The following is a 23,402-nucleotide window of genomic DNA, read 5'->3' as shown; positions in this document are numbered from 1 at the left end:
CATCCCATCATGCCCAACTTGTAATAGGGGAGGAAAAAGAATTTTCTCTCTACCTTTACGGAATTCTAAGATGGGACCCTCTGTAAATCCGAGAACTCAGTTTTGAAAGTCACTCTGGGATCTCTTCAGCCAAGAGTGGGTCTGTTCAGTCAGTTGGGAGGTTAGGATTTCGTTTTCATTTATCAGTGCTAATGGGAATGAGTAGGCTGTCTTCCTGGCAGCTGAATTTGAAAGAAACTCCTTGGATGGGGTTAATGGCAGCTGTATTTTCTGGGAGCTCTGCTCTAATCAGACAAAGTAAGTTCTGGTAAGATTTCTTTATCTTCGGTATCTCAAATGTTTTCATTTACATAATCTTTATAACAACTCTTTTTTTTTTTTTTTTTTTTGAGACAGAGTCTTGCTCTGTTGCCCAGGCTGGAGTGCAGTGGCACGATCTTGGCTCACTGCAGGTTCCACCTCCCAGGTTTATGCCATTCTCCTGCCTCAGCCTCCTGAGTAGCTGGGACTACAGGTGCTCGCCACCACACCCAGCTAATTTTTTTGTATTTTTTTTTAGTAGAGACGAGGTTTCACCACGTTAGCCAGTATGGTCTCGATCTCCTGACCTCGTGATCCACCTGCCTCGGCCTCCAAAAGTGCTGGGATTACAGGCATGAGCCACCGTGCCCGGCCGCTATGGCAACTCTTGATGTCTGAGTGGGTTCCCACACAGTCATCTGTTGTAAGACTTTTTGATTCCTTTTTTCCTTTGGTCGTTATGAATAGGGCTTCTGTACATAATTGCATGGTAGCTTTTGTTTGGAAATAATAGCAAAGTAGCTGTCAAAATACTTATGAATGTGATTTTTGGATTGTAAGGTGAGACTTGTTTAGCTTTGGGAAAAACTGCCCAACTTGTAATAGGGGAGGAAAAAAAATTTTCTCTCTACCTTTACGGAATTCTTAGATGGGACCCTCTGTAACAAATGACAGATTAAAATGAGAAAAAAGTAGACAAGTTTAAAAACATGGATGGATACATGGGAGCTACTCAGGGAAAAATGAGTAAATCTCCAGCAGGTGGCTTTCAATGAAGTGTAAATGCTATCTTTAACTTAAAGAAAGAAGAGTTGAGGCTCAGTAGTGGGGAGGTAACAAGCAAAAGCACAGTAGACAAGGGTAAGTTTTCTTATACAGACTTAACTCCATGCGTTCTCTGTTGGTAAGACTCTTTAGTGATTTAGTCATCCTTCTCTTCTTGGTTGGTGCCGAGAGAGAGAGAGAGAGAGAGAGAGAGAGAGAGAGAGAGATCTTTTAAATGGGAATTTCTTTTACAGATGTAAATTTTCCTTACACAAGGGTAACTTCTACTCTGTTTTGAGAACTTCCTTTTTTAGCATTTTTTCAAAGTAATCAGCTGAGAATAATTCTTATGCCAAAGGGACATATTTTGGGGTGGCATATTCTGGTTTCCTACCATCATATTTTGGGGTGGCATATTCTGGTGTTACACACCGTCTTCCACCAGCAATGAAAAGAGTTCTTGTTTTTCCTCCAGCAATTTGTGATTTTTTTTAGAGTTTAGCAGTTCTAACAGATCTAGACCAGCCGTGCTATCTCATTGTTGTTTTCAGTTCTGTAGTATGTTGAGCATCTTTTTGTATGTTTACTTGCCATCCGTAGATGGTCTTTGGTGAGGTGTCTGTTCAGAACTGTGTGCATTTTTAATTGAGATGTTTAACTTATTGTTTAGTTTCAAGAATTTTGTCTATATTTTGAATACAGATTCTCAGATCTGTATTTTGCCAATATGTTTTCCAATATGTGGCTTGTCTTTTTGTTCCCTTAACAAAGTCTTTTCCAGAGTATAAACTGTGAATATTAAGAAATCCACATTGTCATTTCTTCTGCATATATCAACCTTGTGTGTCATTTGTTAAAATTCATGACCAAACCCAAAGGCACATAGCTTTCTTCCATAGTTTCTTGTAGAAATTGTACAGTTTTGCATTTTTAGTGTAAGGATGATTTTGAGTGATTATTTGTGTAAGTTGTAAAGTTTTCATCTACACGCATATCATTTCCTATGGTTTCCAATAATCATTCCCTCACTATTTTTGGGAAAGACACAGGGTAGTGGGCTCTGTTAGAGCAGATAGACGGCTAGACATGAAGAGGAGGGGAAGCTCCTGAAAAACAGAAAGTCTGGTAAGGCTCACCCGGAGGGACCACGAAAAATTCACATTTAGTGGCATCTGTAATGCTGGAGTGGATGGGCACTTGTCAATTGCGGGTAGGAGGGAGAAGAGGTACCTATGCAGAAAGAAACACCCTAGAAATCCTCTTAAGACGCCCCAGTCATCATTCAGTCTGCAGTAATAATGTCACAATATTGCTAGCTACATGCTGATAAGGACAAAGGGGACATTCTTCAAAGAAACCTGGCACCATAAGTACAGATTAGGGCAGAGAAGCACATTGAAAAGAGATAGACGCAGTAGGTCCAAATGTGACTCCTGTCAGCCTGCCTGGGATGGCGGGAAGGAGCCTGGTGCCAGAATGGATTGGGATGGATCACCACACACGTGCCTCATCCAGCAGTAAGGAGGTCCCACAAGCCTAAGTGGGGCAAGTCGGGGACCTAAGGCAGTAGCAGGAAAACCAGACAAAGAAAACAGGGGGAGACTTGAGACAGAGGCAGGAATGTGAAGAAGTCCAAAGTAAAATTCCCTGCACAGGACTCTCAGGCTGCTTTCCCGCACGATCAGCCTACTAGTATTTTTCTACAATAAGCTCTTCACACTGTATTTTTTTGAATGAAGTTATCTGCCATCTTCGTATTGCCTCTTGGTGAAAATCTTTCTTCCAAGTGAGACAAGAACCCGGACATCAATTTCCAGAACCGATGGCGCTTAATAACTGGCGCTCCGACTTTAAGCGGTGCAGGAGGCGGCCTTTAGGGGGCGCCAGCCGTCACACGTGGAGCAAGATGGCCCTGCATAGTCCCCATGTGCCTGCAGGTGGTGTGCTGCGACGACACTGCCAGCAAGAGGGCCCGGCAGTGTCCCCAGCATACAGCAGGGGGCGTACGACGGGTATACTGTGAGCAAGAGGGCCCCGCAGTGTCCTTAGCTGCCAGCAGGTGGCGCACGGGCACCACACCATGAGCAAGAGGACCCTGCAGTGTCCTGGTCGGCAGCAGGGGGCGTGCTGCCATTCCACTGTGAGCAAGAGCATCGTGTAGTGCCCCCAGCGGCCAGAAGGGGGCGTGCCCGCACTACAAGGCAAACAAGAGGGCCGGGCAGTGTCTCCAGCTGCCAGCATCGGGAGTGTTGCCACTACACTGTGACCCAGAGAGCCCTGCAATGTCCCCAAGTGCCAGCAGGCGGCGTGCCGTGACTATACTGCCAGCAAGAGGGCCCTGCAGTTGCTGTAGTCGCCAGCAAGGGGCGCACTGGCACAGCACTGTGAGCAAGAGGGCCCTGTAGTGCGCGGCTGCAAGCAGAGGTCACCGGAGCCCGTCTTTTCAGATTACTGATGTTCCGCCCGTCTCCGCCGCTCCCCTCGCAGCATGCGTCTCTGCGCCTGCGCCGCGATCCTCCCCCCCCCCCACCCACACCGCGCAGGCGTGCGACTCTGCGCTTGCGCCGCGCTGGCCTGCGACTCTGCGCCGGCCTGCGCCGCGCCTGGCGCGCGACTCTGGGCCTGCGCCGCGCCAGCCTGCGACTCTGCGCCTGCGCCTCGCCGGCCTCTGACTCTGCGCCTGCGTCGACCTGCGCCCGCGCCTGGCGTGCAACTCTGCGCCAGCGCTGGTGCTGTACGTTTGTGAGGGCGGAGCTGAATTCTCCTCAGCCCAGACATTGAGAGCATCGCGAGGGTGGAGCTGTGTTCTCCTCTGCACAGACCTCGGGGGTACCGTGAAGACAGAGCAGCGTTCTACCCTGGCGTGGGGGGCACCGCGAGGGCGGAGCTGCGTTGTGCTCAGCACAGACGTTGGCGGCACCGCCTCGCTTTGGGACAACTCGGGGCCGCATCCACAGTGAATAAAATACTTCCTGTTTCTAGCCCTGAATAACGAAGGTCAGAGACTACTTAGAATGGTTCAGTGTGGAAAACGGGAAACCGAAATCCCCTCTGAATCCTGCGCACAGAGGTTCTCTCCACCCAAGGGTTAGGGTTAGGATTTTAGGGTTAGGGTTTTAGGGCTAGGGCGAGGGCGAGGGTGAGGGTTAGAGGGTTAGAGGTTAGGGGTTAGGGTCAGGGTCAGTTTCGGAGTCGGGGTCGGGTTAGGGGTTAGGGTTGGGGTTGGGTTAGGGTTAGGGTTTGGTTCCATGTTAGGATTAAGATTCGAGTTAGGGTTCGGGTTCTGTTTTGGGTTAGGTTTAGGGTTAGGGTTCGTGTTTGTTTTCAGGTTAGGGTTCAAGCCGTTCTCTTGCCTCAGCCTCCCGAGTAGCTGGGGTTATAGGCACCCACCACCATGCCCAGCTAATTTTTTTTATTTTGGTAGCGACAGGGTTTCACCATGTTTCCCAGGCTTCTCTCGAACTCCTGACATCAAGTAATCCACCTGCCTCCGCCTCCCAAAGTGCTGGGATTACAAGCATGAGCCACTGTGCCCAGCCTTCACTTTCTTCTCTGAGTCAGAGATCTCTAGCAAGATAGCCTTTTCACAACTTTTATTGCAACGGAAGTATTTAGAACTTTGTCAGGTTAAACTGTTAAGGGTATGTCTGTTTTTCTATGATACACTGAATTTAGGAATATATGACTCAGTAATGAAAGTTGATCTGGCATCACCCTTGGCATTTGAGTTCCTAGATGGAGAAGGGTCTGTTTTTCTGGCATGATCATGTCTTACAGGAATGCAGCACCCCAAGAGGACCCTAGCAATTGGGAGAATTTTGTTTACATGACACTAAACCCCAAATAACCTTAAATTCTAAATAAAAGTTCCAAGGGTAATTTGTATAAGGGTCTTGTTTTTTGTTTTTTGTTTTGAGATGGAGTCTCACTCTGTCACCCAGGCTGAAGTGCTGTGGCGTGATCTTGGCTCACTGCAACCTCCACCTCCCGAGTTCAAGTGATTCTCCTGCCTTAGCCTCCAAAGTAACTGAAATTACAGGTGCCTGCCACTATGCCCAGCTAATTTTTTGTATTTTTAGTAGAGACGGGGTTTCACCATGTTGGCCAGGTTGGTCTCAAACTCCTGACCTCGTGATTTGCCCGTCCCAGCCTCCCAAAGTGCTGGGATTACAGGCGTGAGCCACTGCACCCAGCCAGTGCCTTGTTTTTAAAGAAAATAAATTATATGACAGGTTTGTTTCATATACATCTATATATATAAACTATACTCGTGAACATTTTACTCAACATTTAAAAATCTTTAAGACCTTTCAATACATAAATCTTACATAACAAAATCTAGCAAAAGTGTATAAAATCTAAACACATTTCTAAAAGAAAGGGTGAGGCTTTCAGGGTGGCTACGCTGTGTTGGATATGGGCAGTGTTCTCTCTCTCTTGTGGTTCTGCTTACATGGCAGTTCCAGCTCACAAGAGCCCTCGGAGCCTGTCTGTTGGCCTGCATCCTGTGGCATTTGGCAAGTGAGATCTGTTTAATATAAGGTGTCCATAAAGCCAAGATTATGATATCTAAAAATAATCAACACTAATTCCCCAGAAATTTTGTCTTTTTTGACCAAGCCACTGGTGCAATGTGGAGTCACTGCATTATATGCAAAAAGAATAATGCCCTCACTCCAGAGTCTGAACCAGAACTGACCCTTGGTGGTGATTCCCCCTTTATTCTAGGAGGTGTTAACATTAGCTATGACAATGTAAAAACGGTGTTTCTGGACCTCCCGGGTTCACGCCATTCCCCTACCTCAGCCTCCCGAGTAGCTGGGACTACAGGCGCCCGCCGCCTCGTCCGGCTGGTTTTTTTGTATTTTTTTAGTAGAGACGGGGTTTCACCGTGTTAGCCAGGATGGTCTCAATCTCCTGACCTCGTGATCCGCCCGTCTTGGCCTCCCAAAGTGCTAGGATTACAGGCTTGAGCCACCGCGCCTGGCCTTGCTTATTTCTTTTATAATAACTAAGTCATATAAATTGAGCTCACAAAAATATTTATATTAATAAAATTATAATTTATCATTTGTAATGTTTGAGTTTTTCTTGTACATTTTTATATAGCAAGAAAAACAGTTTTTACTTTTAAAAATGGTTTTTAAAAAATCAGAGCAAGCCTAAACCCCTTCATTTTATAAATACAATAACCTGAGGCTCTTCATTGATGGTGACTCACACAGGCACACACTCAGCATTGCTGGATGTCAGCTCAGGATCCAGAATGCATTTGAACAATTCATGCTAAATTAATAAATGCACTTTAATATAGGCCCATATTAATCCCAAAATAACTAAACCTGTGGAATTTGTAAAATAAGATGTTTATGAATGAGGACATGGCATTTTGACTTAGTTCTGATTCCCCCCTTTCTGAAAGCAGAATCTACAGTCTATTTTCCCATTGCTAGATTTCAGAGGAGAGCCTGGTGTCACTTACAGCAGACATTGCAGATGCCTCAGCATTTCGGATGAAGACGGTAAAGACCTTCTTTGTTTCAAAAAAACCTTTTTTTCCAGGGGAGAAAACACAGGTTGGATCTAAACTCAATCCTCCTGTTGAAATATTTTAATGACACTGAAAGAGGTTGTTGCATTTGGCAGGTGCAGGTGGAGCTGTGCAGTCCTGCACTGAAGCCCTGCAGTCCTGACTTCTGAGTGGAGCTAGAGGAGAATTATATTAATGTGTTTGCACTACTTGCTCAATTGTAAAGCATAACAAATATATTTAAGGCATGTTTTTAAAATGAGAATAAAATAGTTTAACAATGTTTATACACCTATTTTAGTTATTACATTCTCTAATCTATTTTTATCCTCACAACCATGGAAGCGCTCCACCATCTCCATTTCAGAAAGTAGACAGTAACTGAACAACACTATCTTCTTTTAAAAAACATTTATTTCATTATGAAAGTTTATGGTTTATGTAATTAATACCTTTTTGTGGTCTGCATTCAATGGGTGTGGGCATCTGCACACTGTCGTGGGTCCACTATTGTGAAATCGCACACAGTGGTCTCACTGCCCTAAACAGCCAAGGCTCTCTGCCCATCCATCCTTTCCTCTCCCCAACCCCTGTCAACCACTGATTATTTTGCTATCTATGTAATTTTCCCTTTTCCGAAATGTCACATAATGCCCACAGCAATGAATGCGAGTTTCTTTTGCTCCACATCCTCACCAGCATTTGCTGTTTTTGGTCTTGTGGATTTTGGCCATTCTAATAGGTATGTAGTGGTATCTTACTGTTGTCTTAATTGGCAATTCCTAATAAGACATTATACAGAGCATCTTTTCATATACTTAATTTCCATCTGCATAAATGTTCAGCTTTTACCCATTTTTAATTGGGTTGTTTGTTTTCTTATTGAGTTTTAAGAGTTCTTTGCATATTTCAGATATGAATCCTTAGATATAGTTTGCAAATATTTTCTCACAGTCTCTGGTTTGTTTTTTTATTCTCTTAACAGTATCTTTCACAAAACTAAAGTTTTTTTATGTTAAAGTTCAAGTTCCCAATATTTTTCTTCGTGAATAATGCTTTTGGTGTTGTATCTAAAAGAATCACCAAATCCGAGGTTATCTAGAGTTTTTCCTTATGTTATCTTCTAGGAGTTTGAAAATTTTGCATTTCATATATTGATCTAATCTCTACTTTGCATTAACTTTTGTAAAAGGTGTAACGTCTGTTTATAGATTCTTTTTTTTTTTTTTTTTTTTTTTTTTGCACATGGATGTCCATTTGTTCCAGCATCATTTGTTAAAAAGACTCTCCTCTCTCCATTGAATTGCCTTTGCTCCTTTGTCAGAGATCAGCTGGCTGTATTTCAGTCTGTTTCTGGGCTCTCTGTTTTGTTTCTCTGACGTATGTGTATATGTCTTCTGTTTTGCCTTCAGTTTAAAAAAATGTAATTGCTACCTCAATTTGCTTATGAATTCTCATTTGTAAACAGAAGAGCGTAAATTAATGCCTGAGTATATTTTAGGGTAGATGTTGCCTTGAATACAATGAGCAGAATGAGTTATAATTTTAAAGTGAATATAAAAATTTGACCATAGTGGTAACAGATTTGCGAACTAGTGATATCAATGACAGAGTCCATTGCAATATTGCTTCATCCTTTGGCTCAGCTCTGCTTCACACCAGGTAACTACCAATCCCTTTTGTGATTAGTTCAAGGATTTCTGTGGGGTGGAAAGTAGAAATACGATATCAGTGGAGGGAGAGAAGGCAGTTTCCCAGACTGGGAGCAGTCAGATCTCCAGTGGGTCCCAACACTGCTCTGTGGCAATATCTATAGGGTGATGGAAACAGAGACAGGGTGCAAATGAGGTGGGTGCTGGCCCTACGGTTCCCAGTGTTTCCTGGTTCCCATGGTCTATAAGACGTCTGAAATGAGACCTTCCGGGCTTTGGGGGGCCCCTGTGGAATTGGAAAATGAGGAAGTGAGCAGTGACAATCTAGACTGATTATTAGAGGTACGTCTCTCATTTTTCAGTAACCAAGGAGCCTTTGATTAGTAGTGAAATTGTGGCACCCCAACAATGGTGGAGTGGAATATCCTGCTACTCTGGAGGGGTGATGGCTCAGGGTCAAGACTGAACTAATTAGAAAAAGAAATGCACTCCAGGAATATCAAGTCCAAAACGAAGCTCTTCAAACCATCTGGGAAGAGAAAACAGCATGACAAGGAAAGGTATATTTGTCTGATCCCAGGAATCAATATAAACATCCATGATAACCCCACCTATTTTTTAAATATATGATTTGGATGAAACAAGAGAAAGAGACTGATTGTTGCTGAGTCCCTGCTGCAGTCCCGACACAGCTGGAGATGCCCTGCTCCCCTGCTCCCCTGCTCCCCCGCTCCCCCGCTCCCCCGCTCCTCTCCTGCTCTCCTGCTCTCTTTATTTTGTTGATGCTCATGAGGACCCTGATGTCTGAGGAAGAAGGTTCCCGTCCAGCTCTGCCCCTGGTGTGTCACGTGCCGGCCTTGTCAACGCACAGGAGAACCTGACAGGGTGAGTGTTATAACCCCAATCATAGAAAAGGAAACGTCTCTAAAGTCTTTAGCATCTTGCCCGAGTTCGGACACTTAGCAGAGGCCTGAGTTTAGATGCAGCCCCGTCTTGCTCTTTGACAGCCTCAGCACCACGTGCCCTGGGTGACCCACGCAGAGTCACTGACAACCCTCTTGGTTGGCTCATGGCACAGCGTGGAGCGAAATGGCCCACTGACTTTTCCAGACACTTTGACAATTCGTGATATAGTTTATGCGGTCACTCCCAGTGAGTTCTATTGTTCAGTTTAATAGAATACCTAATTCTGTGTTTATTATGAATAAAGGGAGATTTCTTGTGGTTTTTAAGAATATGAAGGATATCTATTTTGTATACAAGTTGGAAGTTCCAATACTATAGGAAGCATAAGTGCAGGTTATAATGATGGGTCTTTTATAAGACTGAATTCACATCAAACTGAATCAGTAACTCCGGCTGTATGAACGGGGTGAGACATTAAACATTTAATGAAAAGAATTCCTTTCTTAGGTTACAGCAAGGACTAAATATGTCTAATTATCATTCCCGCTAAGAAGATGTATTGTGATATTTGCAGTTAATCACTCATTCAGTTCCAAGGGTATTTATTAATTGTCTGCTCTGGGCATAACAACAATTGGAAGCAGTATGTTCACATGAAAAAAAACTTACCTGAGGCTCTAAGTCACAACTTTCCATGACCAGCACACATTTCTGATTTGAAATACATATCTAAAGCTTCAAATGCATAAATAGATATCCCAATCTAGAACTAAGTTAATAGTTACTTTGAATTAATTGTTTAAATTATCCTGGGAATCAGAAAGATATGTCTACATGAAACAATAAAGGTTATATTAGAATTAATAAACTTTAGAAGATGATTTTAATCTTAATATATAAACATACTACCTAGGCACACTGTTTAAATACATCTGCAACCTACTATTTTTAGATTTAGGTAAATCATTAATCCTTAAATTTGGAAGATTCCAGTGTTAGAGCTCTAGACTATGAAACTTGGAAGTTTTTCTAAAATTTTTGAGTTTTTATCCAGAAATACATATTTTCCTGGCACTGAGAACTGCAAGAAATTTCACTTGGAGTCTCCAAATAGTCAGCCATGTGTGATGTCAACATCAGTGTAATAGATACTATCACAAACATCCTGTGACTTTTATTTTTTTTATATACTTTAAGTTCTGGGATACATGAGCAGAACGTGCAGGTTTGTTATACAGGTATACACGTGCCATGGTGGTTTGCTACACCTGTCAACCTGTCATCTATGTTAGGTATTTCTCCTAATGCCATCCTTCCCCTAGGCCCCGACCCTGCAACAGGCCCCCGTGTGTGATGTTCCCCTCCCTGTGTCCATGTGTTCTCATTGTTCACCTCCCACTTATGAGTGAGAACATGTGGTGTTTGCTTTTCTGTTCCTGTGTTAGTTTGCCAAGAATGATGGTTTCCAGCTTCATCATGTCCCTGCAAAGGACATGAACTCATCCTTTTTTATGACTGCATAGTATTCCATGATGTATATGTGCCACATTTTCTTTATTCAGTCTATCATTGATGGGCATTTGGGTTGGTTCCCAGTCTTTGCTATTGTGAATAGTGCTGCAGTAAACATACGTGTGCATGTGTCTTTATAGTAGAATGATTTATAACCCTTTGGGTATATACCCAGTAATGGGATTGCTGGAGCAAATGGTATTTCTGGTTCTAGATCCTTGAGGAATTGCCACACTGTCTTCCACAATGGTTGAACTAATTTACAGTCTCACCAACAGTGTAAAAGTGTTCCTATTTCTCCACATCCTCTCCAGCATCTGTTGTTTCCTGACTTTTTAACGATCGCCATTCTAACTAACATGAGTTGGTATCTCATGGTGGTTTTGATTTGCATTTCTCTAATGACCAGTAATGATGAGCCTTTGTTCATATGTTTCTTGGCCACATAAATGTCTTCTTTTGAGAAGTGTCTGTTCATATCCTTCACCCACTTCTTGATGGGTTTTTTTTCTCCTTGTAAATTTGTTTAAGTTCCTTGTAGATTGTGGATATTAGCCCTTTGTCTGATGGATAGATTGCAAACATTTTCTCCCATTCTGTAGGTTGCCTGTTCACTCTGATGAGAGTTTCTTTTGCTGTGCACAAGCTCTTTCGTTTAATTAGATCCCATTTGTAAATTTTGGCTTTTGTTGTCGTTGCTTTTGGCGTTTTAGTCATGAAGTCTTTGGCCATGCCTATGTCCTGAATGATATTGCCTAGGTTTTCTTCTAGGGTTTTTATGGTTTTAGGTCTTATGTTTAAGTCTTTAATCCATCTTGAGTTAATTTTTGTATAAGGTGTAAGGAAGGGGTCTAGTTTCAGTTTTCTGCATATGGCTAGCCAGTTTTCCCAACACCATTTATTAAATGGGAAATCCTTTCCCCATTGCTTGTTTTTGTCAGGGTAGTCAGGCATCCTAAACTTTAAAATTTAAGAACTTACATTTTTTTTAAAGTAACTGGCAACTGACAATCATTTAAAAATCCATAACCTAAAAAAATAATAATTCCTCCTAAGTTTTCAACCAAGAGAAGTGAAAATCTGTTGACACAAAGGTCTGAATATAAGTATTCATAACAACTTTCTTCTTAATAGCCAAATATTTTTAAAATAGTCTATCACTGAAGAGTAGATAAGCTGTAATATATTCCTACAACGGTTACTGCCCAACATAAGAATGACATATACACTGGAAATCACATGGACGTATCTCAAAGGCATTAGAATACATGAAAGAAACTAGGTATAAGAGAATATTCTATATGATTCCATTTATATCAAATACTTCTTTTTTGAGATAACATTTCACTCTGTCACCAAGGCTGGAGTGCAGTGATGTGATCACAGATCACCGCAGCCTTGACCTCCCAGGCTCAGGTGATTCTTCAGCCTCCTGAGTATCTGGGACCAAAGGGGTTGGGACCAAAGGGGTGTGCCACCACACCTGGCTAATTTGTGTGTGTGTGTGTGTGTGTGTGTGTGTGTGTGTGTTTTAAGAGATGGGGTTTTGCCATGTTGCCCAGGCTGGTCTCAAGTTCCTGGGCTCAAGTGATCCCCGCTTCTCAATCTAGTGCTAGGATTACAGACCTGAGTCATTGCATGTGGCCTGTATCATATTCTAAGACAAACAAAACTAGAGTGAAAGAAAGCAACTGCCGGAAGCTGTGGTGTGGGGCAGGGGTCACTGACTACAGCAGCATGCAAGAGAATTTTGGGGGTAATGAAATGTATTTTAATGGTACTGTTGTGTACATGACTATATGTATATTTGTCAAAATGCATTGATTTGTACACTTAAAATTACTAAATTTTGTTATATGTAAATTAAACTCAATTAGATAATAAAAAATAAACTTTTGATCCTGAAAAAATACCTACCTACATACAAACTACCTCTGAAACAAACTACTTTTTCAGAATTTCTAATTTAAATATTCAGAAATATGAATGATGATGATGAATTTTAACAAGGCTTACATAATTCAATTCTGTTTTGGATCATGTCTGAGAGGCATATTAGCTGCTGGACTTATTTGGATTTCCTTACCTCCTTTGCATATGAAAAAATAAGAGGTTGAGACAGAAACAAGATATGTAATTTATGTACAATGAAACTTTCTACTGCCCAGGAGATGAGGCTTTCTATTGTCCAATGAATTGTGCCTGGCAGCACAATTCACTGCTTCACAATTCATCGTTCTTTTTACCCTCAGAGCATCCTTGAAATGATTGACTCAACCATGAGAGAAACACTGTAAATATTCTCAGATGCAAACTCACAGTACCAGCTTCACAGAACACCTGCAGGTGCAAGTAACTAAAAATCCAGCTCAATTTTACTTTAAATACAAGGGAATTTATTGACTCAGGTGGGTAGTTCAGAAGGAGGCCAGGCTTCAGTGTGAATCTGAGCACAGAAGCTCATGGATGCTACCAGGACTCAGTCTCTTCCCAATTTTCTGCTCTGCCTTCAGTGAAGTCAGAATAATTCTGCATGTGGCAAAATCTCCAGGAACAATTTCTGAGGTTGCATTCTTCACCAAAGAGGGAGCATGAACAAGCACACCCTTGTTCCTAACAACCTAGCGCAACTTGTATTTGACTCTAATTGGAACAACTCAGACCCCGCCCATCCCAAAGTCCATTAGGGGGACCAAGGGAGTGCTGTGTGGCACCCGGCATGAACCTCAGTTATGCACTCACTTTGGAACCAGTAACTGTGACACAGGGTGAGACAGTGCTGGTTAAGTCAACCGGGACCCACCCCATGTTTCAAACCACGTGACTGAATAATTCAGGGCTGTGTTAGGAAGGAGAAAGGGGGATGCTTCTTAAATAGCACCCACCAGTCAACTACAATTTAATTTGACAGGAACCCGGAGGCCCTGCCATAGAAATCTCTCACAGTTGCTTGGAATGAGAGCACTCAATACAAAAATCCTATGGTAGCAACCCTATGGCCTCAAGGGCGCCACGCAGTTGGTGTGGAGGGTGGGGCAAGGAGGGTGGGGAAGGGCTCAGGGTCTTCTGAAGATGAAGCCAAAGAACAGATGGCACTGACTTAGCAGAGTGGAAAATGTTTAACCCCAAGAGATTCCTACAGAGGCAGCTAAGCCACACCACAGACTCCTAGAAGGGCTTGTGTTAGGGTTCCCAAGTGTCTAGGTAAGCTGAGGAGATGGTGAGGCAGACACAGAGGGTCGGTTCAAAGCACATTGGGAAGACTGATCCCAAGACCCCTCAGTCCACACTGGCAGTCAAATGCTCCTCCCTGACATCAGAAAAAGAAACAATTTATTTTCTTCAGATACTGAAACAGAACTTTTCTAAGCTCCAGGACACTGGATAATGCTGCCTATGCAAAGACAGTATTTAGTGAAAGCCAATTTACTGAGCAGGGAGATCAGCGGATTCTTTCTCCCTCTTGGCTCCCAGAATGCTGGGATCAGCTTGTAGTCTTAGGAGATTGGCGACCTCTTTTTGGAGAGGATCTGCAGATACCAACATTTTCAGGGTTTCCTCAGGTCCAGGAGTGCCAGGCTCCTGTGCACTCTTCCTTTGGGGAAGCAAAAGAAGACTCCATCTGTACACACAGAATGCATTAATTATATTTTCTTATTTTCTGTTTTCTTGACGCTCTAGCATCTAGTCTATACTGGGAAAAGATTGTCTTTCCCAGGACCAGCCAATTAAACTACCAATTCAGAACCCATACTCCTAACCACCTACTTTATCTAGCTCTGATACTGTAGGAGACAATACCGCCCTTCCTTAATCACCACAGGGTGAGGTACTAGACAACTAGAAATGGCCCCTATGCCCCAGAGCCTGCTGAAGCTATTAACGCTGGGCAGCCTAAGCCTGCCTGCCCTGCCTGCCCTTGCTGTCCCACAGAGACTACAGCAGAGGATCCTGCCCGTGCCTTCCCCTCTCCTGCCTCTGCCTGGGGCGTCCCTGTGCCTCCTATTTCTAGGGATCTATGAGTTTGAATGGGACAGTCACTTCCATGTCTCCAGGTCTTAACATCCCTGGTTAAAACAAATTCTGAGTACATTTTAAAACATAAGGCTTCCAATGTAATCTTTAAAACCCTTATATGGACAATTTTAAACATATATGTAAATAAACATGAATATAACCAACCCCTGTATATCTATAACCCTTCAGAACAACAAGAAACACATGGACAATTCTGTTGTATTATGGCTAAAAGGTAGCCATGGACACGAAATGAAGACAAGAAGTCTTTGGAATAAGTGATCCCATCACAATGAATCAATTTTCCATTGGAACATATTTTTACAAAGTCACTGTTTTGAAAATATTTAGCCATGAATTGAAACAGAGTCTGTAAGGTTTTTTTTCCCGGTCTAAGGCGAACAGCATTTTAAAGAATGAACCAGGACACAACTACAGCACAAGAAAAAAGTATGATAATTAAGTTTACACATATGTGTGACTACTCTAACAGAAAACATGTAAAGAGCATTTGTTTTGATTTATATATCAATCTGTACTGTTTAATTTTTTGTGTCATAAATGCTCTTATTTAAAAAAACAGGACTAGTTAACAGTGTCAATTACTAGTAATTCGTGGTATAAATAATTAAACAAAGAAGTATTCAAAAATTATAACTGTTTTCAATAAAGTTTTACATCATTTTTTTTTACTTACTCAGAAATTGCCCCCCAAAAATGCAGAGATTTCCCATGTAGCTGCAACCTAGTTTCATCTCTTATTAACATCTTCTATCAGTGTGTCTCACATGGCTTATTAATATCTTACATAATTTGTCATAGTTAATGAACCAATACTGATAGACTATTATTAACTAAAGTTCATATTTCATTTGGATGCCCTTGGTTCTGTCTTACTCTGACCCAGGATCCCATCCAGGATCACGCATGACATGTGGTCATCACGTCCCTGTGGGCTCTTCCTGGCTGTGACAGTGTGTCAGGCTTTCCATGTCGTGATGACCTTGATAGTACTGAGGAGGATTGGTCAGGAATTTTGTAGAATTTCCCCCATTGTCACTGCATGTTCTCAAGGTGAACTGTCACCTTTTATGTTCACTTGAATCATTTGGAAGAGCTACTGTTTGTCAGGTTTCTCCACTGTGAAGTTATTTTTCCTCCTTGCCCATACTGCATGTGTTCTTTTGGAGCAAGTCACTGTGCAGAGCCCACACTTACGGAGTGAGGAGTTGGCTCCACATTATTGATGGCTGAGTGTCTACATCAATTACTTGGAATTCTTTTGCAAAGGAGATTTCTATGCAACTCTGTTTTCTTATTCACCTGTGTATACAAATACAGACACCTAGATAATTACTTTCAGCTTTAATTATTATTCAACACTACAATTCATTCCTGTGTTGGCCATCAGTAGCTGTTTTTATTGGCTATTATTTTTCTTTGATATATTTTAATTTTTTTTAGTACTTACTTTCTGATACTTCAAGATTATCCCGACTCCTATATTTACTGTCCCAGTTCTAGTATCAGACATTTCTTCAAAGAGCCTCATTCCTTTCAGAATGGTAGGAAAACTTACATCTGGCTGCCGAATGAGCACATTGTTGAATGAGCACTTGTTCCTCATTAGCAATGCTAGGAAGTATATGTGTGTGTGTAACCTACCTATACACACCTAATTATAAAGTTTTCTATGTAGAACTGTGTGTATCTATATTAAACTAAACATAAGTTTACGTTCATGTCTCCACCTCTGATCTAATAGCACATGAATCATTCTAGCCTTCTCCCCGTGCTAATTTGTAACCTCCCACTTCAACAGTGAGAAACCTGGTTACTACCATCTGCGACTTATGTAAGTCATTGTTTTATTCCAGATACAGATACTGTGGTTTTACAATTGTTCACAATTGCTTCTGTTGGAAAGAATTTTATAAAATAGAATCCAGTGATGAAGTATAGTTTGTTTGCCTTCAGCATACGGATTCTATTAATTTTCAAAGTGACTTAGGTCAACACCATTTTCCCTACACCTTCAGTGAGTTTTTTCCTACATTTGTGTCTTAGTCTGTTTTGTGCTTCTGTAACAGAATACCTGAGGCTGGGTAATTTATAAATAAAAAAGGTCCTTTTGGCTCACAATACTGGTGGCTGGAATGTCTGAGATTGGGCAGTTGCATCTGGTGGATTCTCAGTCTTTTTCACCTCATGGTGGAAAGTGGAAGGGGAGCAAGGGGTGCACCAGAGATCACATAGCAAGAACGAAAGCAAGAGGGAAGCCAAGGAACCCAGACTCTTGTTAACTACCTACTCCTGCAGGAATTAATCCATCCCTGTGAGAGCAGAACTCACTCATCCCCATGGAGAACATTAATCTATTCATGAGGGATCCGTCCCCATGACCCAAACACCTTCCACTAGGCCCCACTGCCCCACACTGCCACATTGGGGGTCAAATTTCAACACGAGTTTTTGCAGGGACAAACCACATCCAAACAACAGTAATTTGTAGCATAGTTAAATTATTTTTCACATGATGTATTCTGTCCTGGGATACTCCACATCCTGAGTAATTTTATTTAATTTGAATAGAGTTTGATTTACCCATTTGGTTGTAAAATTCTGCGTATTTTGACCAGTGCATTGTGGTAGGTATCCCACTATTAAAGTATCATATGAAATGCTTGAAACCCCCACCCCATGGACCCAATGGTTTCCCATCTGTGTAGTTTGCTTTCTGCAGTGTCTCATTAAATGAGGTCACACTGTGTGTATTCTCCTCAGACTGTCTTCTTCCACTTAGCAATGTGCATACAAGATTCACTCATGTCTTTGTGTGAGTTGATAGCTTGTTCCTTTCTATGGCTAAATAGTATTCCATTGCATGAATGTACCACAGTTTGGTTATGCATCTTGGGGAGCAAAACCTACCTCTTCTAACTTTGTTCCAGGGTTGGAGACCTTCAAATTAACTGACAATAGATACATTAGTAGGAGAGACAATACTTGGCTTCTTATTCCACAAGTATCATTGTGGGACAAAATTCATCAGATGGCAGGATCCAGTTTACAAAGAGGTAAAAATAGCCCAAAAACAAGAAACAAGACTAGAATCTGATAACCCACAATAACTATAGCTTTCCTTAAAAAAAATTTTTTTTTCAAGACGGGGTCTGGCTCTGTCACCCAGGCTGGAGTGCAAAGGTGCAACAATCTCGGCTCACTGTAACCTCTACCTCCGTGGTGCAAGTGATCCTCCCTCCTCAGCCTCCTGATTAGCTGGGACTACAGGCACATATCATCGTGCCCATGTAATTTTTATATTTTTGGTAGAGACGGGGTTTCCAACATGTTGCCTAGGCTGATCTAGAACTCCTGGCCTCCCAAAGTGCTGGAATTATAGGCATGTGCCCCCATGCCCGGCCAAGTTATAGTTTTCCATTGAAACATAAAATTATTCTCTGTAGTAACCATCATTTTTGACCATAATCAAAGTAAGACTATTCTTGTTTTAAATCTAAGTATAGTTTTGTTAGATTTTGCTTGATTATTTACGTAAGTGCAGCAAGAACAGGAGACGACCACATAGGTGCTTTCAAGTTTCTTTGCTGGAAGTTTTCATACAGAATCTCAGATTTGACTTTTAAAGGCCTCATTCAGGCTAAAAACCAAGCTAAGAACATACTATCAAATTTCAGCTGCAGTCCTTATAGCTTTGTGTGAATTCCTCTCTTCTTAAGTCCCCCCAAATATCCCTAAATTCCTGGGCCTACCAGGAAATGACCTTCTTTACTAACCTGTAAGGCTGTGAACCCTGTAATGTAAGTATCAGGCTGACTTTTCTCAGAGTGCTGTTGGGAACGAAGTTTTTGGTGTTCTAAAAAAAAAAAAAAAGAATTAACACGGGAACAAATAATCTCTTAGCAAGGCGAGCTTTACTTTCTGCAGAAAGGGTGCTACTCAATAGCTGTCCAGCCACAAGAGCACACCGAAAAAAGGAGACAGAGTTACTTATAACCTGATGTGTCTACCCTACTGCTGTGTCCAGTTACCATTGGCTGGAATAGGACCTCACATTTTACACTTTACCCAATTGGCTATTAGTTTAAAACTTTCTTAATTAGGTAAGGGGAATAGAACAAAGAAAGAAAAGGAAGTTGCCAGGGATAGTTAAGGAAGCATCTCCAAATAAGGAATGGCATACACTATGGGCTGGGGCTTGTCTAGTTCTGTCCAGGCATGCCGGAGCAAGCTAGGACAACTGATTTGGAACACACACACACACACACACACACACACACACACAAATAGTGGATAGCAATCTTATAGTAAGAAATTGTGACTTTTTACAATCTTTGAAGAAGAATTTTCCCATTTCTCACAGTGCTTTGTAAGCATTGTCTCCATAATAGTCAACCTTACTTCCTTAAAATTGCTGGTCATAACTGATCTTAGGTACACTTTTAAAATATGATGTTCCAGTAAAAATCTTGATAATATAACCAAATTTTCCAATTATGTCCTGTTATAAGGTGAACAGATTCTTACTGGACTTTTGCTAATAACTATATCATCATGAAAAAAAGAGTATTCAGTAAGAATTTCAAAATTCTGGAGAGATTAGGCAGGGAAAAAAATGTAAACGCTTCATTTCTGTTTACAAAAGTATAATCTACAAAATTGTTGTAAGTTACAGTTAAATTAAGAGAAAGAGATTTCTTAAATTCAGAAACTAGAACATTAAAGAACCAGCAATGCTCTAAAAAGCTATAAAATTATAATCAATTTTCATCAGTTCATTCAGTGCCACGTAATCAATTCCAGTCTTGCTGGATCTTGGGTTAGCAGTCTCATGACCCCATCAATTTCTCCACCAGGCTTCTGGAGATCTTCACTGAGTCAAGTGTATGGTCTTAAAGTTATTTAAGCAATATCATGAGAAGTCTTTAACCAGAGTACCTGTCATACTCTTTTCCATGAGTCTCAGAGGGAGTCCTGTATCGGAGATGAACATTCTGACCTGTAGCTGATCGGAGGAGCTTTCAGGAAAGCATCAGGGGGAAATAATATCTAAATGACAAAGAGTATGAAATGGCTGTGATTATACCACAGTTGACAAGGATATTTGATTTTTTCTGTGGCATACAACATTTATTTATTTATTTATTTATTTATTTATTTATTTATTTAGAAACAGAGTCTCGCTCTGTCACCCAGGCTTGAGTACAATGGCGTGATCTCAGCACACTGCAAGCTCCGCCTCCCAGGTTCACGCCATGCTCCTCCCTCAGCCTCCCGAGTAGCTGTGACTACAGGTGTCCGCCACCATGCCCAGCTAATTTTTTGTATTTTTAGTAGAGATGGGGTTCACCGTGTTAGCCAGGATGGTCTTGATCTCCTGACCTTGTGATCCACCCACCTCGGCCTCCCAAAGTGCTGGGATTACAGGCATAAGCCACTGCCCCCGGCACAACATTTAAAATAATAATTGGAATTATGACTCATAACTCTATACTGGCACATAGCATGGATAAGGAGGACATTGACAAATTTCCAGGAATTTTATATAATTTCTGAAAACAACATTTTAGTGATACAAATATAACACAGGGAAGGTTAGATATCTCTTTTTATTTGTATTTTTTGTAAGGTTTTCCTTATAAAAAATACATCCTACTTTACTTGTGAATCATGCCCTACTTTTCTTGCATGCTTTGCATAGAGTTGTTTCTAGTTATTCTATTGCTTCTAGTAGTTTTATTTACACATATTGATTATAATTTTAATACTTAGTAATCTTTTATTTTCCAGAGAAAACTAACAAGTAAACAGTTATAAACTGTCATATATTAGCATTCCATAGTAGGTTAGAAAATGTATGAGTATACCATCTCCCAACATCTACATGGATGTGTTTCCTCATCGTACAATTTCTCATTGTGGTAGACAAAAACATGTTTATTAATGGTCCAAAATATCTTTAGTCTCTCTGTAAAAATAAGAAGCGAAAATTATATAAACTTGAATTATTTATGTTCAGTAATTAATGTTTTAGTATTGTATCTTATTTATAAATGGTCTAGATATTTAATGCAAATCTTTTACTTAGCTTAACTTTAAGGTTAAAAATTACCAAAAGTATTTTGGAAACTACTATTAAGCAGATTTACAGTAAACAAATTATTTTTGAAATAATGTTTTTCGCTTTTCACAAGATGGCACCGAAAGTGAAGAAGGAAGTTCCTGCCCCTCCTAAAGCCAAAGCCAAAGCCAAAGTTTAAAGGCCAAGAAGGCAGTGTTGAAAGGTGTCCACAGCAACATACAGAAAAGAAGATCCACATGTCATTCACCTTGAGGTGGCCCAAGACACTGCGACTCCGGAGGCAGCCCACATATCCTCGGAAGATCACCCCCAGGAGAAACAAGCTTGACCACTATGCTATCATCAAGTTTCCGCTGACCACTGAGTCGGCCATGAAGAAGATAGAAGAAAACAACATACTTGTGTTCATTGTGGATGTTAAAGCCAACAAGCACCAGATTAAACAGGCTGTGAAGAAGCTCTGGGACATGGATGGGGCCACAGTCAACATCCTGATTCGACCTGATAAAGAGAAGAAAGCATATGTTCGACTCGCTCCTGATTATGGTGCTTTGGATGTTGCAACAAAATTGGGATCATCTAAACCGAGTCCAACTGACTAACTCTAAATATATGTATATCTTTTCACCATAAAAAAGAAATAATGTTTTTCATAAGAATGACAACTTAATTAGAATCAAATTTAAAAGCTTTAAGATTTTACGTTTCTAGTAAGTATAATATTAGCTTATTTGAGTAGAACTCAAGCAGAATAGGAATTTATGTTTGTTTTATATTCGATAGTGGTAACTTTGAAGACATAGTTGTTTTATTACACCAAAAATATTATATTAACCTTATTTAACTAAGTTTTATCCAAATCGTGTTAACTTAAAAAACATTTGACCAGTTCCTATATTTCTAGGAGTTTGGTGAATATTTATTTATAAATGCTTATGTTTTTGCAAGCCAAGTTAGAATAGAACACTTTTAAAGAATTTTATAAATGAATTTTGCAACGCTAACCTGAGTTAAGAAAATATCACATATACATAACACACATTAATAGACATACAAACACAAATAGAGATTTCATAGCTTTCATCCTGAAATTTCAGGCATGAATCAGGCATAAATATTCTGATGGTTAATTTTAGACATCTACTTGATTGGATTAAGAGACACACAGCTGGTAAAACACAATTTCTGGGCATATGTGTGAGGGTATTTCTGGAAGACACTGAGATAACCCTGACCCAATGTAGATGGGCACAGATATGGTTTTGCTGTGTCCCCACTCAGATCTCATCTTGAATTGTAGTTCTTATAATTCCTACATGTCTTGGGAGGGACCCAGTTGGAGGTGATTGAATCATGGTGGTGGTTACTGCCATGCTGTTCTCATGATAGTGAGTGAGTTCTCATGATCTGATGTTTTTATAAGGAGCTTTTCCCATTTGGCTCAGCACTTCTCCTTGTTGCTGCCATGTGAAGAAGGACGTCTTTGCTTCCCCTTCCACCATGGTTGTGAGGCCCCTCCAGCCATGTGGAACTGTCAGCGCATTAAACCTCTTTGTTCTTTATAAATTGCTCAGACTCGGGTATTTCTTCATAGCAGTGTATAAATGGATGAATACAGGCACCATCCAATTGGTTGAGAACCCAGATAGAACAAAAAGGAAGAGGAAAGGGGAATTATCTCCTTCTGAAATGGAAACATCCTTCTTCTCCTGCCCTTGACATCAGAACTTTAGGGTCTCAGGCCTTTGGCCTCAGAATGAGAGTTACACCATTGGCTTCCCTCATTCTGAGTCCTTTTGACCTGGACTGAGCCATGCTACGCTTTCCTAGTTCTCCAACTTGGTGATAGGCTATCGTGGAACTTCTCAGCCTCCATAATTATGTGAACCAATTCCCCTAATGAGTCTTCTCTCATCTATCTATCTACATATATCACATTGATTCTGTCTTTCTGGAGAACCCTGACTAATGTGATTACAATAATACAAAATTTACTAGTTTATACAGAAGACTTGGTTTTTGTCTTTGCCCCATTTTTTATTTGTATTATAACTGTGTTTCTGGAAAACGGAACAAGTTTTTACCTTCTTCATATGAGGGCTAAAGCTTTTTTCTCGCCAATAATTTTGGAGATTTGTAAGATTTTCTTTTGTTTTGACCTACAATCTTACAGAGGCTGAGAAATAATTTTTTTTTCTGTTTTATTTTTCAGCCCCAGGTGTTTGCTTTTGCAGATTCTTGAGCATGTTGAGAGCCTCCAAGGCATGGAGCAGGGTGCCTAAAGTTTCAGTGATTGTAGGGAGTTGAGAGACTCAAATGGGAAGGGAAAGATCTAAAAGGAGGCAGTTTGGAAGATAAAAATTTTCTCAAAGGAGCCATTTAAGTTCTAAATAATTCTTATTCTTAGTAAAGTCATGCAAACAGGAAAGGAAGTAGACAGAATTAGCTCCATGTTGGTGGAACACATAGGCAGCAGAGGTTTGAGAAGGGAGAATTTAGTCAACTGAGAAGTTCCCATGAAAAGAGCAAGATCAAGATCACAGAGACACCATGAAACAAAAAGCCAGGAATAACTTCCAACCCAAGAGGAGAACACAGAGGCCTCAAAACCAAAGCT

General features: G+C 40.9%; 1 long non-coding RNA gene across 2 annotated transcripts; it reads left to right on the top strand.

The window, feature by feature from the left end:
* Positions 1-3,867: 3,867 nt before the first annotated feature.
* Positions 3,868-21,426, top strand: LOC135966971 (uncharacterized). 2 transcript variants are annotated; one of them, XR_012422828.1, is made up of 4 exons: positions 3,868-4,062; positions 6,519-6,587; positions 8,610-9,132; positions 20,898-21,426. It is a non-coding gene; the product is annotated as an uncharacterized lncRNA (long non-coding RNA). The 2 variants fall into 2 exon arrangements; XR_012422829.1 differs by lacking the exons at positions 3,868-4,062; positions 6,519-6,587 and having other exon boundaries at positions 7,590-8,807; positions 9,041-9,132; positions 20,898-21,022.
* The last annotated feature ends 1,976 nt before the right edge of the window (positions 21,427-23,402 follow it).

Source organism: Macaca fascicularis, chromosome 14 (genome assembly GCF_037993035.2).
Source record: "Macaca fascicularis isolate 582-1 chromosome 14, T2T-MFA8v1.1".
NCBI classification, from domain to species: domain Eukaryota; kingdom Metazoa; phylum Chordata; class Mammalia; order Primates; family Cercopithecidae; genus Macaca; species Macaca fascicularis.
This window is presented reverse-complemented; position numbering and strand designations above follow the sequence as displayed.